Genomic DNA, 12,050 nt, shown 5'->3' with positions numbered 1-12,050 from the left:
TTTGGTAATGTACAGAGGTAGACTGGGGTTCTTTCCTGTTTGGTAATGTACAGAGGTAGACTGGGGTTCTTTCCTGTTTGGTAATGTACAGAGGTAGACTGGGGTTCTTTCCTGTTTGGTAATGTACAGAGGTAGACTGGGGTTCTTTCCTGTTTGGTAATGTATAGAGGTAGACTGGGGTTATTTCCTGTTTGGTAATGTACAGAGGTAGTAACCGGAAGGTTGTGAGTTCAAACCCCCGAGCTGACAAGGTACAAATCTGCCGTTCTGCCCCTGAACAGGCAGTTAACCCACTGTTCCCAGGCCGTCATTGAAAATAAGAATTTGTTCTTAACTGACTTGCCTGGTTAAATAAAGGTAAAATAAAAAACTGTTTGGTAATGTAGACTGAGGTTATTTCCTGTTTGGTAGACTGGGGTTCTTTCCTGTTTGGTAATGTACAGAGGTTGACTGAGGGTCTTTACTGTGTCAAGAATAGTTGGTTGAGGTTCAGTTTTCTGTGACATTTTAGTGACAGAGGACACCGGTAGGTAGGACCCACTTGTAAACACCCACACACACACTCAGGAAGACGTTTCACTTTCACTCACACATGGAGCATAAAGAAGAATGAACAATGAGGTTGAATTGACACTGACGAAAGAGAAGAAATCAACTGACTGACGAAAGAGAAGAAATGAATTGACATTGACAAAAGAGAAGAAGAAATTAATTGACACTGACGAAAGAGAAGAAGAAATGAATTGACACTGACGAAAGAGAAGAAGAAATTAATTGACACTGATGAAAGAGAAGAAGAAATGAATTGGGACTGGAATTGATTGAAATACTAATTAAAGGTTAAACATATTAAATGTTAAAGGTTGAAAACATTGGGAGATATTAAATGTGTTAAAATAATGCAGGTAAAAGTTAAGAGAGTTATAATGTAGTTTTCTTTAAGTTGTGAATCATATAGACTGTGTTTGATTCTGCTTAGAGGACAAGGCCTTAGGAGGTTGATAATGAGACGTTATAATGGTCAAATGTTATAATGATGAAATGTTTAAAATATTGAAGTATAAAACTATAACTGGAGTAATAAATTAGGTTGTAGTAAGATTAGAATTGAGTAAAGGTAGTTTGAAAATGTATGTTTTAAGAAGTTGATGTTAATGAAGTATAGTAAAGGTGCTAGTTTGATCTGGAAATCCCTTAATCTATTGTAGTAGTGTTCTAGTACATTCTAGGAGAAACCCTTAATGTTACCTCATTGGTAGAAGTGTTCTAGTACATTCTAGGAGGAACCCTTAATGTTACCTCATTGGTAGAAGTGTTCTAGTACATTCTAGGAGGAACCCTTAAGGTTACCTCATTGATAGAAGTGTTCTAGTACATTCTAGGAGGAACCCTTAATCGTACCTCATTGATAGAAGTGTTCTAGTACATTCTAGGAGGAACCCTTAATGTTACCTCATTGGTAGAAGTGTTCTAGTACATTCTAGGAGGAACCCTCAATGTTACCTAATTGGTAGAAGTGTTCTAGTACATTCTAGGAGGAACCCTTAATGTTACCTCATTGGTAGAAGTGTTCTAGTACATTCTAGGAGGAACCCTTTAGGTTACCTCATTGGTAGAAGTATTCTAGAACATTCTAGGAGGAACCCTTAATGTTACCTCATTGGTAGAAGTGTTCTAGTACATTCTAGGAGGAACCCTTAATGTTACCTCATTGGTAGAAGTGTTCTAGTACATTCTAGGAGGAACCCTTAATGTTACCTCATTGGTAGAAGTGTTCTAGTACATTCTAGGAGGAACCCTTAATGTTACCTCATTGGTAGAAGTGTTCTAGTACATTCTAGGAGGAACCCTTAATGTTACCTCATTGGTAGAAGTGTTCTAGTACATTCTAGGAGGAACCCTTTAGGTTACCTCATTTGTAGAAGTGTTCTAGTACATTCTAGGAGGAACCCTTTAGGTTACCTCATTGGTAGAAGTATTCTAGAACATTCTAGGAGGAACCCTTAATGTTACCTCATTGGTAGAAGTGTTCTAGTACATTCTAGGAGGAACCCTTAATGTTACCTCATTGGTAGAAGTGTTCTAGTACATTCTAGGAGGAACCCTTAATGTTACCTCATTGGTAGAAGTATTCTAGAACATTCTAGGAGGAACCCTTAATGTTACCTCATTGGTAGAAGTGTTCTAGTACATTCTAGGAGGAACCCTTAATGTTACCTCATTGGTAGAAGTGTTCTAGAACATTCTAGGAGGAACCCTTAATGTTACCTCATTGGTAGAAGTATTCTAGAACATTCTAGGAGGAACCCTTTAGGTTACCTCATTGGTAGAAGTGTTCTAGTACATTCTAGGAGGAACACTTAATGTTACCTCATTGGTAGAAGTGTTCTAGTACATTCTAGGAGGAACCCTTAATGTTACCTCATTGGTAGAAGTGTTCTAGAACATTCTAGGAGGAACCCTTAATGTTACCTCATTGGTAGAAGTATTCTAGAACATTCTAGGAGGAACCCTTTAGGTTACCTCATTGGTAGAAGTGTTCTAGTACATTCTAGGAGGAACCCTTAATGTTACCTCATTGGTAGAAGTGTTCTAGTACATTCTAGGAGGAACCCTTAATGTTACCTCATTGATAGAAGTGTTCTAGTACATTCTAGGAGGAACCCTTAATGTTACCTCATTGGTAGAAGTGTTCTAGAACATTCTAGGAGGAACCCTTAATGTTACCTCATTGGTAGAAGTGTTCTAGAACATTCTAGGAGGAACCCTTAATGTTACCTCATTGGTAGAAGTGTTCTAGTACATTCTAGGAGGAACCCTTAATGTTACCTCATTGGTAGAAGTGTTCTAGTAGCTGTTAGTTCTTTAGACACCAACTGAGGGACTGAGCATCCTGAGGGGGGAGACAAAAATCTGTTTATAAATTAAGGTAAGAACATGTTTTTCTTGTTATTAAATACAGCGCTTCTCATGAAATTGTGAAAAAAAAATATATAATATTGGTACACCCTAATAAGGGGTTAGTTAAGGGTTTAGTTTAGGGCGCTCAATTTAATCCAAGGAAATGTTTTGCTTATCATCGATTGGTGATATTGATTTGTGATTGGTTGATCGAGGGTTTTTTATGCCTGTTTCTGGAATTTTGAATAAACGTGCTTTATTGTTCTGAAACCCTGTGTTATCAAAGAGTCATACAAGTGCATGTCATTTTACTCCAGGTTTCTGAAATAGACTGGATTAATTCAGGATTCATAGCATCTGGTCTATCGGGAACCTGAATTGCTGGTATGAAGGAACCTGAGACCCAACTAAAGGTACTGAGTGCATTGGTAGGAGTCGTATGAGGGGTGATTCTGGGCTAAGCCAACCCAGGAGAGAGTATTCACTGATAGTGTCCTAAGGTCCACGCTTTGGACGATCCTGAAAAAGAGGTGGATTCTCAACCAGCTTCATGATGTAGTCACCTGGAATGCATTTCAATTTACAGGTGTGCCTTGTTCAAAGTTAATTTGTGGAATTTATTTTCATGAGCCAATCAGTTGTGTTGTGATATGGTAGGGGTGGTATACAGAAGATAGCCCAAGAGGCAGACCCAAACATTTCTTAGGGGGGCACACGGGGAGTGTGGCTAAGCCAGGTAGGAGACCTGAGCCATCTCCACGTGCTTACCGTGGAGAGAGGTTGACCGGGCAGGCACCGTGTTATGCGGTGAGGCGCACGGTGCACTACATCGCAGCGCCTCGTATCGGCCGGGCTAGAGTGGGCATCGAGTCAGGAAGAATGAAGCCGGCTCAGTGCATCTGGTCTCCAGTGCGGCTCCTCGGCCCGGGTTAATATGGCACCAGCCCTATGCACGGTGTCCCCGGTTCGCCAGCACAGCCCAGTGCAGTCTGTTCCACCCCGCCGCACTTGCCGGGCTACGGGGAGTAACCAGCCAGGACTGGTTGTGCAGGCTCGGTGCTCGAGACCTCCAGTGTGCCTCCACGGTCCGGTCTATCCGGTGCCTCCTCCACGCACCAGGCCTCCTGTGGCAGCCCCAAGCACCAGGCCTCCTGTGGCAGCCCCACGCACCAGGCCTCCTGTGGCAGCCCCAAGCACCAGGCCTCCTGTGGCAGCCCCACGCACCAGGCCTCCTGTGGCAGCCCCACGCACCAGGCCTCCTGTGGCAGCCCCACGCACCAGGCCTCCTGTGGCAGCCCCACGCACCAGGCCTCCTGTGGCAGCCCCACGCACCAGGCCTCCTGTGGCAGCCCCACGCACCAGGCCTCCTGTGGCAGCCCCACGCACCAGGCCTCCTGTGGCAGCCCCACGCACCAGGCCTCCTGTGGCAGCCCCACGCACCAGGCTGTCTCTCTCCGTCTCCTCCCTCCAAGTGCTCCCGCCTGTCCAGCGCTTCCAGAGTCCCCTCCTGTCCAGCGCTTCCAGAGTCCCCTCCTGTCCAGCGCTTCCAGAGTCAGTCAGAAGCTGCTAGAGTCGCTCATCACTCCGGCGCTGCTTTATGATGTACTACAAACCCATGGCAGGATTAGACAGATGGGTATACAGATAAGAGTTCCTTGGGTCCCAGCCCATGTGGGGGTGGAGGGGAATGAGGCAGTTGATGCACTAGCTAAACAACCACTTAGAAGTGGAGATGTTGATGTACTGGCTAAACAAGCACTTAGTAGTGGGTATGTTGATGTACTGGCTAAACAAGCACTTAGTAGTGGGGATGTTGATGTACTGGCTAAACAAGCACTTAGTAGTGGGATGTTGATGTACTGGCTAAACAAGCACTAAGTAGTGGGGATGTTGATGTACTGGCTAAACAAGCACTAAGTAGTGGGATGTTGATGTACTGGCTAAACAAGCACTAAGTAGTGGGATGTTGATGTACTGGCTAAACAAGCACTAAGTAGTGGGATGTTGATGTACTGGCTAAACAAGCACTAAGTAGTGGGGATGTTGATGTACTGGCTAAACAAGCACTAAGTAGTGGGGATGTTGATGTTGTAGTTTAAAAGAACAAGGCAGAGGCTAAAAGCCTGATATAGACAGTGATGGTGTAGAGATGACAGGAGCAGGTTAACAGCCTGATATAGACAGTGATGGTGTAGAGATGACAGGAGCAGGTTAACAGCCTGATATAGACAGTGATGGTGTAGAGATGACAGGTTAACAGCCTGATATGGACAGTGATGGTGTAGAGATGACAGGTTAACAGCCTGATATGGACAGTGATGGTGTAGAGATGACAGGTTAACAGCCTGATATGAACAGTGATGGTGTAGAGATGACAGGTTAACAGCCTGATATGGACAGTGATGGTGTAGAGATGACAGGTTAACAGCCTGATATAGATAGTGATGGTGTAGAGATGACAGGTTAACAGCCTGATATAGACAGTGATGGTGTAGAGATGACAGGTTAACAGCCTGATATAGACAGTGATGGTGTAGAGATGACAGGTTAACAGCCTGATATGAACAGTGATGGTGTAGAGATGACAGGTTAACAGCCTGATATAGACAGTGATGGTGTAGAGATGACAGGTTAACAGCCTGATATAGACAGTGATGGTGTAGAGATGACAGGAGACAGGTTAACAGCCTGATATAGACAGTGATGGTGTAGAGATGACAGGTTAACAGCCTGATATAGACAGTGATGGTGTAGAGATGACAGCCTGATATAGACAGTGATGGTGTAGAGATGACAGGTTAACAGCCTGATATAGACAGTGATGGTGTAGAGATGACAGGAGCAGGTTAACAGCCTGATATAGACAGTGATGGTGTAGAGATGACAGGTTAACAGCCTGATATAGACAGTGATGGTGTAGAGATGACAGGAGCAGGTTAACAGCCTGATATAGACAGTGATGGTGTAGAGATGACAGGTTAACAGCCTGATATAGACAGTGATGGTGTAGAGATGACAGGTTAACAGCCTGATATAGACAGTGATGGTGTAGAGATGACAGGTTAACAGCCTGATATAGACAGTGATGGTGTAGAGATGACAGGTTAACAGCCTGATATAGACAGTGATGGTGTAGAGATGACAGGAGCAGGTTAAAAGCCTGATATAGACAGTGATGGTGTAGAGATGACAGGTTAAAAGCCTCATATAGACAGTGATGGTGTAGAGATGACAGGAGCAGGTTAAAAGCCTGATATAGACAGTGATGGTGTAGAGATGACAGGTTAAAAGCCTGATATAGACAGTGATGGTGTAGAGATGACAGGAGCAGGTTAACAGCCTGATATAGACAGTGATGGTGTAGAGATGACAGGTTAACAGCCTGATATAGACAGTGATGGTGTAGAGATGACAGGAGCAGGTTAACAGCCTGATATAGACAGTGATGGTGTAGAGATGACAGGTTAAAGCCTGATATAGACAGTGATGGTGTAGAGATGACAGGAGCAGGTTAACAGCCTGATATAGACAGTGATGGTGTAGAGATGACAGGTTAACAGCCTGATATGGACAGTGATGGTGTAGAGATGACAGGTTAACAGCCTGATATAGACAGTGATGGTGTAGAGATGAGATGAGCAGGTTAACAGCCTGATATAGACAGTGATGGTGTAGAGATGACAGGTTAAAAGCCTGATATAGACAGTGATGGTGTAGAGATGACAGGAGCAGGTTAACAGCCTGATATAGACAGTGATGGTGTAGAGATGACAGGTTAAAGCCTGATATAGACAGTGATGGTGTAGAGATGACAGGTTAACAGCCTGATATAGACAGTGATGGTGTAGAGATGTTAACAGCCTGATATGAGACAGTGATGGTGTAGAGAACAGGTTAACAGCCTGATATAGACAGTGATGGTGTAGAGATGACAGGTTAACAGCCTGATATAGACAGTGATGGTGTAGAGATGACAGGAGGTTAACAGCCTGATATAGACAGTGATGGTGTAGAGATGACAGGTTAACAGCCTGATATAGACAGTGATGGTGTAGAGATGACAGGAGCAGGTTAACAGCCTGATATAGACAGTGATGGTGTAGAGATGACAGGTTAACAGCCTGATATAGACAGTGATGGTGTAGAGATGACAGGTTAACAGCCTGATATGGACAGTGATGGTGTAGAGATGACAGGAGCAGGTTAACAGCCTGATATAGACAGTGATGGTGTAGAGATGACAGGTTAACAGCCTGATATGGACAGTGATGGTGTAGAGATGACAGGTTAACAGCCTGATATAGACAGTGATGGTGTAGAGATGACAGCAGGTTAACAGCCTGATATAGACAGTGATGTGTAGAGATGACAGGTTAACAGCCTGATATAGATAGTGATGGTGTAGAGATGACAGGTTAACAGCCTGATATAGACAGTGATGGTGTAGAGATGACAGGTTAACAGCCTGATATAGACAGTGATGGTGTAGAGATGACAGGAGCAGGTTAACAGCCTGATAGTGATGATGTAGAGATAGACAGTGATGGTGTAGAGATGTAGAGATGACAGGTTAACAGCCTGATATAGACAGTGATGGTGTAGAGATGACAGGTTAACAGCCTGATATAGACAGTGATGGTGTAGAGATGACAGGTTAACAGCCTGATATAGACAGTGATGGTGTAGAGATGACAGGTTAACAGCCTGATATAGACAGTGATGGTGTAGAGATGACAGGAGCAGGTTAACAGCCTGATATAGACAGTGATGGTGTAGAGATGACAGGTTAACAGCCTGATATAGACAGTGATGGTGTAGAGATGACAGGAGCAGGTTAACAGCCTGATATAGACAGTGATGGTGTAGAGATGACAGGTTAACAGCCTGATATAGACAGTGATGGTGTAGAGATGACAGGTTAACAGCCTGATATAGACAGTGATGGTGTAGAGATGACAGGAGCAGGTTAACAGCCTGATATAGACAGTGATGGTGTAGAGATGACAGGTTAACAGCCTGATATAGACAGTGTGATGGATGTAGAGGAGCCTGACAGTGATGGTGTAGAGATGACAGGTTAACAGCCTGATATAGACAGTGATGGTGTAGAGATGACAGGTTAACAGCCTGATATAGACAGTGATGGTGTAGAGATGACAGGTTAACAGCCTGATATAGACAGTGATGGTGTAGAGATGACAGGTTAACAGCCTGATATAGACAGTGATGGTGTAGAGATGACAGGTTAACAGCCTGATGATGGTGTAGAGATGACAGCCTGATATGACAGTGATGGTGTAGAGATGACAGGTTAACAGCCTGATATAGACAGTGATGGTGTAGAGATGACAGGAGCAGGTTAACAGCCTGATATAGACAGTGATGGTGTAGAGATGACAGGTTAACAGCCTGATATAGACAGTGATGGTGTAGAGATGACAGTGATGGTGTAGGAGGTTAACAGCCTGATATAGACAGTGATGGTGTAGAGATGACAGGTTAACAGCCTGAGACAGTGATGGTTAGAGATGACAGGTTAACAGCCTGATATGACAGTGATGGTGTAGAGATGACAGGTTAACAGCCTGATATAGACAGTGATGGTGTAGAGATGACAGGAGCAAGTTAACAGCCTGATATAGACAGTGATGGTGTAGAGATGACATGTTAACAGCCTGATATAGACAGTGATGGTGTAGAGATGACAGGTTAACAGCCTGATATGAACAGTGATGGTGTAGAGATGACAGGTTAACAGCCTGATATGAACAGTGATGGTGTAGAGATGACAGGTTAACAGCCTGATATAGACAGTGATGGTGTAGAGATGACAGGTTAACAGCCTGATATGAGACAGTGATGGTGTAGAGATGACAGGTTAACAGCCTGATATAGACAGTGATGGTGTAGAGATGACAGGAGCAGGTTAACAGCCTGATATAGACAGTGATGGTGTAGAGATGACAGGTTAACAGCCTGATATAGACAGTGATGGTGTAGAGATGACAGGAGCATGGTTAACAGCCTGATATAGACAGTGATGGTGTAGAGATGACAGGTTAACAGCCTGATATGAGACAGTGATGGTGTAGAGATGACAGGTTAACAGCCTGATATAGACAGTGATGGTGTAGAGATGACAGGGTTAACAGCCTGATATAGACAGTGATGGTGTAGAGATGACAGGTTAACAGCCTGATATAGACAGTGATGGTGTAGAGATGGTTAACAGCCTGATATAGACAGTGATGGTGTAGAGATGACAGGTTAACAGCCTGATATAGACAGTGATGGTGTAGAGATGACAGGACAGGTTAACAGCCTGATATGAACAGTGATGGTGTAGAGATGACAGGTTAACAGCCTGATATAGACAGTGATGGTGTAGAGATGACAGGTTAACAGCCTGATATAGACAGTGATGGTGTAGAGATGACAGGAGCAGGTTAAAAGCCTGATATAGACAGTGATGGTGTAGAGATGACAGGTTAAAAGCCTGATATAGACAGTGATGGTGTAGAGATGACAGGTTAACAGCCTGATATAGGCAGTGATGGTGTAGAGATGACAGGAGCAGGTTAAAAGCCTGATATAGACAGTGATGGTGTAGAGATGACAGGTTAACAGCCTGATATAGACAGTGATGGTGTAGTGATGACAGGTTAACAGCCTGATATAGACAGTGATGGTGTAGAGATGACAGGTTAAAAGCCTGATATAGACAGTGATGGTGTAGAGATGACAGGTTAAAAGCCAGTGATATAGACAGTGATGGTGTAGAGATGACAGGTTAAAAGCCTGATATAGACAGTGATGGTGTAGAGATGACAGGTTAACAGATATAGAGTGATGGTGTAGAGATGACAGGAGCAGGTTAACAGCCTGATATAGACAGTGATGGTGTAGAGATGACAGGTTAATAGCCTGATATAGACAGTGATGGTGTAGAGATGACAGGAGCAGGTTAAAAGCCTGATATAGACAGTGATGGTTGTAGAGATGACAGGTTAACAGCCTGATATAGACAGTGATGGTGTAGAGATGATTAAGGCAGGTTAAAAGCCTGATATGACAGTGATGGTGTAGAGATGACAGGCTAAAAGCCTCATATAGACAGTGATGGTGTAGAGATGACAGGAGCAGGTTAACAGCCTGATATAGACAGTGATGGTGTAGAGATGACAGGTTAACAGACAGTGATGGTGTAGAGATGACAGGTTAATAGCCTGATATAGACAGTGATGGTGTAGAGATGACAGGAGCAGGTTAACAGCCTGATATAGACAGTGTTGGTGTAGAGATGACAGGTTAACAGCCTGATATGAACAGTGATGGTGTAGAGATGACAGGAGCAGGTTAACAGCCTGATATGAACAGTGATGGTGTAGAGATGACAGGTTAACAGCCTGATATGAACAGTGATGGTGTAGAGATGACAGGAGCAAGTTAACAGCCTGATATAGACAGTGATGGTGTAGAGATGACAGGTTAACAGCCTGATATAGACAGTGATGGTGTAGAGATGACAGGTTAACAGCCTGATATAGACAGTGATGGTGTAGAGATGACAGGGTTAACAGCCTGATATAGACAGTGATGGTGTAGAGATGACAGGTTAAAGCCTGATATAGACAGTGATGGTGTAGAGATGACAGGACAGGTTAATAGCCTGATATAGACAGTGATGGTGTAGAGATGACAGGACAGGTTAATAGCCTGATATAGACAGTGATGGTGTAGAGATGACAGGTTAACAGCCTGATATAGACAGTGATGGTGTAGAGATGACAGGAGCAGGTTAACAGCCTGATATAGACAGTGATGGTGTAGAGATGACAGGTTAACAGCCTGATATAGACAGTGATGGTGTAGAGATGGCAGGTTACGCAGCCTGATATAGACAGTGATGGTGTAGAGATGAGCAGGTTAAAAGCCTGATATAGACAGTGATGGTGTAGAGATGACAGGTTAACAGCCTGATATAGACAGTGATGGTGTAGAAGATGACAGGAGCAGGTTAAAAGCCGACAGTGATAGTGCCAGTGTGGGTTAACAGCAGTATGAACAGTGATGGTGGATGACAGGTTGTACTGACCTATGATACAAGATGAGTGATGGTGTAGAGATGACAGGTTAACAGCCTGATATAGACAGTGATGGTGTAGAGATGACGAATTTAATAGCCTGAGCATGGTGTTAAGGTTAACAGCCTGATATAGACAGTGATGGTGTAGAGATGACAGGTTAACAGCCTGATATAGACAGTGATGGTGTAGAGATAGGAGCCTGATATAGACAGTGATGGTGTAGAGATGAAGGTTAACAGCCTGATATAGACAGTGATGGTGTAGGGATGACAGGTTAACAGCTGATATAGACAGTGATGGTGTAGGATGACAGGAGCAGGTTAACAGCCTGATATGACAGTGATGGTGTAGAGATGACAGGTTAGCCTGATATAGACAGTGATGGTGTAGAGATGACAGGTTAACAGCCTGATATGACAGTGATGGTGTAGAGATGACAGGAGCAGGTTAACAGCCTGATATAGACAGTGATGGTGTAGAGATGACAGGTTAACAGCCTGATATAGACAGTGATGGTGTAGAGATGACAGGTTAATAGCCTGATATAGACAGTGATGGTGTAGAGATGTAGGTTAACAGCCTGATATGAACAGTGATGGTGTAGAGATGACAGGTTAACAGCCTGATATGGACAGTGATGGTGTAGAGATGACAGGTTAACAGCCTGATATGGACAGTGATGGTGTAGAGATGACAGGTTAACAGCCTGATATGAACAGTGATGGTGTAGAGATGACAGGAGCAGGTTAACAGCCTGATATAGACAGTGATGGTGTAGAGATGACAGGTTAACAGCCTGATATGGACAGTGATGGTGTAGAGATGACATGTTAACGCCTGATATAGACAGTGATGGTGTAGAGATGACAGGAGCAGGTTAACAGCCTGATATAGACAGTGATGGTGTAGAGATGACAGGTTAACAGCCTGATATAGACAGTGATGGTGTAGAGATGACAGGTTAACAGCCTGATATAGACAGTGATGGTGTAGAGATGACAGGAGCAGGTTAACAGCCTGATATAGACAGTGATGGTGTAGAGATGACAGGTTAACAGCCTG

The 12,050-nt window shown here is 43.7% G+C and overlaps 1 long non-coding RNA gene across 1 annotated transcript in view; it reads left to right on the top strand.

The window, feature by feature from the left end:
- Positions 1-2,716: 2,716 nt before the first annotated feature.
- Positions 2,717-12,050, top strand: part of LOC135551084 (uncharacterized) — a 160,548-nt gene continuing 151,214 nt past the window's right edge. The window contains exons 1-2 of the long non-coding RNA XR_010457183.1: positions 2,717-2,929; positions 3,219-3,314. This is a non-coding gene — a long non-coding RNA (uncharacterized LOC135551084). The remainder of the gene's footprint in view (positions 2,930-3,218; positions 3,315-12,050) is intronic.

The sequence above is a fragment of the Oncorhynchus masou genome, chromosome 12 (genome assembly GCF_036934945.1).
Source record: "Oncorhynchus masou masou isolate Uvic2021 chromosome 12, UVic_Omas_1.1, whole genome shotgun sequence".
Taxonomy (NCBI): Eukaryota; Metazoa; Chordata; class Actinopteri; order Salmoniformes; family Salmonidae; genus Oncorhynchus; species Oncorhynchus masou.
This window is presented reverse-complemented; position numbering and strand designations above follow the sequence as displayed.